The sequence below is a fragment of the Hippichthys cyanospilos genome, chromosome 10 (genome assembly GCF_059441005.1).
Source record: "Hippichthys cyanospilos isolate Australia breed blue-spotted pipefish chromosome 10, RoL_Hcya_1.0, whole genome shotgun sequence".
Classification (NCBI taxonomy): domain Eukaryota; kingdom Metazoa; phylum Chordata; class Actinopteri; order Syngnathiformes; family Syngnathidae; genus Hippichthys; species Hippichthys cyanospilos.
This window is the reverse complement of record NC_142378.1, coordinates 11,585,080-11,591,079: the sequence shown is the minus strand read 5'-3', so window position 1 is coordinate 11,591,079 and position 6,000 is coordinate 11,585,080.

Genomic DNA, 6,000 nt, shown 5'->3' with positions numbered 1-6,000 from the left:
AGGTGTTAAAGAATTTTATGTTTTTGCTCATATTGTAAAAATGGGTTGTATTGTAATGCTGTCTACTTATCCTGATCATTATTTCTCCATTTTTGTGCATGCCTTTTTGAAAGCTTCACTTTGAAGCAAATGTTTGTGGTGGCATCTTCGTTTTAAGCATGGGATAAGTTTTTCCTCTCATCGGGCGAATAGAGATGACTGGCATTTCCTGTCGGTTCTGACGTAGTGGCTCTGCCACCGTAGAGCGGCTCAGTCCCGAACATGCCTCTTCAGCCATTTGGAATATCAGTGCAGTGTACTGCAAGTGCTACTGTAAATCTCAGCCAGACCACGCCCAACTCTCTACCCTCTTGCAAGCCCAATGGTCCTCTTGGTAATGGCCCCTTTGAGTATAATTTTGAAATATTAGTGAGGAGTGTAGGCGTCAATTACCTCTTTAGGTATTCAAGCTCAGGGCTAACAATGGCATGGAATTGTAATACTTGACCATAGCATTAAAAAATGTAGTTAAATATTTGATTAAATGTAGAGTTTAATTTGTGACTATAGCATAACAGAAAATGCAGAGCAGAATGAACTTCTCGTCTTGACACAAGCTAACTTGTACCATTAAGGGAACTGTGAGGCAGACCATGCTGGCACAAATAAGACCCTGAGACAGACATTATGGTGTACAGACTGATTTAAAGTGTAGCGGCAGAGAAGAGTGGACAGTTACTTATCAGACAGCCCAGGCAGAATAAGAATTATACTGCGATTCTAGAGCTGTAAGGACACAATCACACTTTACAACAGAATTTAAATATTATAAACCAATTGTTGTGTCCATAATAACTTGACCATTTAAAATCCTCTGTCATTCAAGAGGTAACTGAAGAATGTGCAGTGTTGATTGCCAATGCCATAATCAGTTTAGATTGTGTAACGGAAAATAAGTATTATAAGGAAAATTAGTCCAACATTTTGCTGTTCGCTGAACACGTGGTTTTGTTTGAATAAAGATCCTTTCACTTAACATAAATGGGAACTCTATGTATAGCTAGAATGAGATGACCTTGACAGATAAATGACTTCAGCCACACAGACATATATCATTTTGTATTTGACTCCTCTTATTATTCCTCCCTTCCATAGCTTTAAAAATCTTCTTTCACTTGACCCTGCTTTCTTACAGACCACTGTTCTGTTAAAACGTGTCTCTTTGAAGCTTCAATTAAGGAAACCTAAATAGTAGTCACGGTATTAATGCACTGAGTTGGTACAGGATATCTCAAATATGAGTTTTTTAAATCAGTCCAATCAATCAGTCAATCACTCAAAACTGTTGGGCAGAAAGAGACCAGATCACTATTATTGTGTTTACAGTGATTGCTCATGAATTGCTGATTTACAGCTTCTCATGAGAGATTATTATCTACCATGTAAATGCCTCCTGTTACGATTGTGTTAAAAAAAAAAAAAAAGTCATGTAATCCATAAAATGTAAATCAATGATTATGGACTCCTGTGTAACGTTTACTGAAATTAAAAGCATGATGCTGAGATGGGCGACCGCTTGCAGTTACCTACAGGTTCCACTTCTGTGACATTGGTTCTAATAAAGACTTTAGTCAAAAAAAATCTCAATCTCTTCTCAAACCTTAAGTCTGTTTTCATCTTCATCTGTGCCTTTCTGTACTAGCCACAGTCACCTAGCAACTGTGACAATTTGCTTTTGCGTTGTGTCTTGAGGTCATTTGCATCATTTGTGCGACTGTCTTGATTTAATATGCATGAAGAATAGCAATAGTGTCTGCCTTTATACTTATGAGGGAATGGTTTCCTGTTTAGGCACCATTGAAATGCAGACATTTTGTTTTGGTGCTTTTTCAAAACATGTTGTAGCTTCAAAGAAAAATGTGGCAAATCTGCATGACCTCTGAAAAAGCAACATATGACAGATTTTTTTTTTTTTTTTTTATCATATATCTACACACGCACACACACAGAGGTGGACACTTCGTCAGCACTGATGAACTGTTCCTCAGTCCGTTGCCAAAGGACGCCCGTTTTTTTTTTCCGACAGACTGACCAAAGACGGGATTGCTAAATAAACGGCGAATCAAAAAATATCAGAATGGCAATTTTCATCCGTTGTTGTAATCGTCAGGAAAGACGTTGCGTCAGATGTCCATCATGGGTCCGTCAGCCCACCACACCACTTTTTGCTTACTGAAATATAATTCAACTTACTTAAATGTTTACCTCCTGTATTGCTGCATCTTTATAGTAAAAACTGCAATCAACCTGCGGTCAATATGACAATGGTCATTTTACAGCATCACCAAGCAGTGGAGAAATGTGTTCAGTTGATTGAATAAACTGGTTGGTTGGTTCAATTCTGAATGGTTCAATTCACTACTTGTCATTCACAGATATAACACAGTTGACTTTACTGGAGATTTATTTGTAGATGCCTCCTTTCGTTTTCTTGGTTTCAGGTTTCTTGCTGATAAGAGCATTCTGAAATGCAAAACAATTTGCATTCTTTCTCTGATTGGCTGATTGGCCAGGAAATGAGAGCTAGATGTTTTGATATCTTTGTGTTATCTTGCTTTTAAAGTATGATTTGAATGAATATGTCGCTTGCATATAGTTAAGTGAAGCTTTTTTCGGATGCAAGGAGGTAAATGGCGTTCAAGCAACCAATGAGTACATCAAAGAAGGAAAGTCTCACTCTGACTAGCTCGCTCTAGGTTAATGCAAGAGAGGTTTTGAAATTGTCACCCAAAAGGCATAATCTAGTCGATTAAGGACAGCAAAACATGTATTTTTACTTGTTGTCCCTAGTTGACACGGTTGCTTATTGCAGTCGTTTTGGTTTGTGGTAAGAATATTTTATTTGGGGGGGGGGGGCTCTGGCGGAGTTAAGGACCGTGATTACAATTTTGGGCTCGAAAAAATGGTGGACTGACGATGATGGAAGTGGACGACTCAGGACTGAAGGACCAGCAAAGAAATTTAAAAGAAAATAACCATGTCTTCATATATATATATAAATTTGATTTCATGCTGTTACCTGACTCAAAGTGGCACAAAACATTTATCCTAGCGGCAACAGAGCTACAGATGATTAATGATTGTTGACACAAACACAAACAGTGGGAAGCACAGACTGAGTGAGACAGATGAAGACGGATAGAGGGAGAGGGAGAAGCTCAAGTTAAATACCCCCATATCACTATTGGAGACGCTGTGGATAATAGGTCTCTGAAGGAACTTCTTTCTCACCACAACCACCTCCTTCAAATGCGTCCAAGTGTTCAATTTGTTTGAGAGAGGATGGCAGGGAGAACCACTTAAAGCTAAACTGCAACTTGTTAAATATTATGCAGCACTTGTAAATCAAATTTTGCTGAGGATGTGAATGTGGTAAATGTGGGCTAAGCTTACGTCACAAAAACCTGTTTATTTATTTCAAATCCGGGTGATGTCACTTCCTATCTTTCAGGGTGTAACAGCTTCTACTCTCATGTGAAGACTTGCTGCAAAATTTTAGATTGTCCCAGAAGAAAATTTGTGAGGTCAGAGGTCACTAGCTATGTTTTAAAATGTCTGTTCTGGACCAAGCCAAAGTTTTTGGTTGGGCAGATGTTAGGATTTTAGAGTTACGCTACCCCCAAAATTTCTCAGCATGTCTTCATGAGTGCATACTCTATTTATGGATTGGTAACCTTGTTGAAGTTTTTTTTTTTTTTTTTTACATTCATTATTTTGAAACCCTAACCCAGTGTGTCTAAACCCGGTCATTGAGGGTTGTCCACCAAGACACCTGATTCAAATGATCAGAATTCTTATCAGGCTTCTGCTGAGCCTGCTCATGAGCTGAATCAGGTTTGGGGTTAGTATTTGAATCAGGGTAGCAACCCTCCAAGACAGAGTTTAGACACCCCTGGCCTCACGCTATTTTAAAACGCCATTTGGTGCTTAGTGTTATGCTACATTTACACCGAATATGCAAAATCATTTCGCTTAGTTGTGCTATTTACAGTGAATGGGGAAAGGAGGGCACCGCCAAGGAATTGGAATGTAGCAGATTATTCCATTATTCTATAAACCAGGTGAGGGCACTCGCTTGGCTCTGTTTTTGTACTGAAAGCTCACCTGGCTGTGATGTACAGCTTCGGGTGTCTGCAAACAGGTCGCCATGATTCATTCCTGCCACCTGTCTGTGACATTGAACATTCCTGGAGTAGATTGGCCGTCGCGACGCAACAAAACGCAAGAGCTTGTGTATAGAAAATCATTCTAGGTGCAATTGTCATAATGTTGTGGTTTGGTCTTTGTCCATGTTTTCTTCAAACTATCATTTCTGGTGTGTAATAACAGCACTTGCATGTTTTCGAATTGCATGTCAAATGGTACGTATGTTTGTGCATGTATATATTTGTGTAAGCATGTGGTCGTCCGTCCATGCATGCGAGTGTACTGTGGAGTAAATCAAAATGTACTACACGTTAAATATGTACTGTACATGCATGTTGTAAACTCAAATATAGTCTTGTCTGTTGAGCTTATTCCCTCACCAAATAGTACTTCCATGCCCATGAGCTGATGGTCTGTAGTTATGACAAGGCTTTGCTATTGCTATTGTTTGAGGTGATGTACCTCAACAAGGTTAAGTCAGATCTTATCACTGTGCCGGTGCAAAAATAATGTTGGTTTGCTGGTTGTTGGAGTGAGGTGAAAAGGGGGAGGCAAAGGTTGAGCGATAATGTACTGATGGTTTGCGTTGAATTTGTTTGCGTGAGTGTGTGTGTGTGTGTGTGTATGAATTTGTCTAAGTCAAAACTTCAGTCCCTCGTATTAAACCTGCTCAGGGAACCTGTCATGTTCTATCAAAGTACATGAAGCTCAAACTGTGAGCGTCACATCATTCTTGTGTTTGAAGTTTTGCTTGTAGTCATTTCTTTGAATGTTTCACAATATTTTCGCTGACAGTATACCATATATTTGGATATAAAACATCCTGGATTATCAGGCACAGTTGCAAAGAAGATGTTGAAGAATTTCCATATACAGTGGACCCCCGTGTTACAGCGTCCCTGGCTTACGTTATTTTCATGTTGTGACATGGAATACTGAGTTTTTTCATCCCCTCTTTACTGTATTTTCCCGGCTTTGCGACAAAAACAACTGTCAGGATCCAAGGGGGTTGGCTATGTTTGTGTTGTTTTGCCTCCATCTGTTGGGGTTTTTAGGCTACTGCACTTTACTATTGCAGTCAAAATGCTTTCATGCAAACGCATGACTACAATGCTGGTCGGCCTCACTCATTTCAAAATGGCGGAACGATTGTGAGTGGTTACAAAACCCTATTTATAGTGCATTTTACTACTTGATTCAAACTTGAAAGGGTTAGCCATGGGTCTTAAAACTGCTAGTGATGTTCAGGAGAGAAGTAAGAAGATGATTTATAAAGAAACAAAGCTGGAGATAATCAAGCAATACGAAGTACGCTAGCCTTACTAGGGAATATGGGCATAACAAGCAACACTCAAAGGTAAATAAATCCTTTCTATATTTTTTATCTGTGATGTTTTCTGATTGTATACATGTGTGTTATACTATATACGTAGCACTTACTATACTATTTTGGTGCCAATTTTTAAAATGTATGTACGATTTTGATGTTTTTACCTGGGGTTCTAAACACATTAGCTATTTAACATAGGTTTGGATTGCACGCCATACGGTGAATTCAACTTACGAGCCCAATCGCGGAACGGATTAATCTTGTAACACGGCGGCCCACTGTATAGAGTGAATTATGTTACTTTACTTCATTATTGAATTATTAAATAATTTGAAACTTATTCAAACACTGTTGAATTCCAATTCTAAATGTAGCTCAATTGTTATTGTGTTTTAGCTGGTAATCATTTGTAGAAGGATTTAAAGTAAGGCGAAATATGAAGGATATTTAATAAAATATAAGGACCTCAAAAGCCAAGTACATAA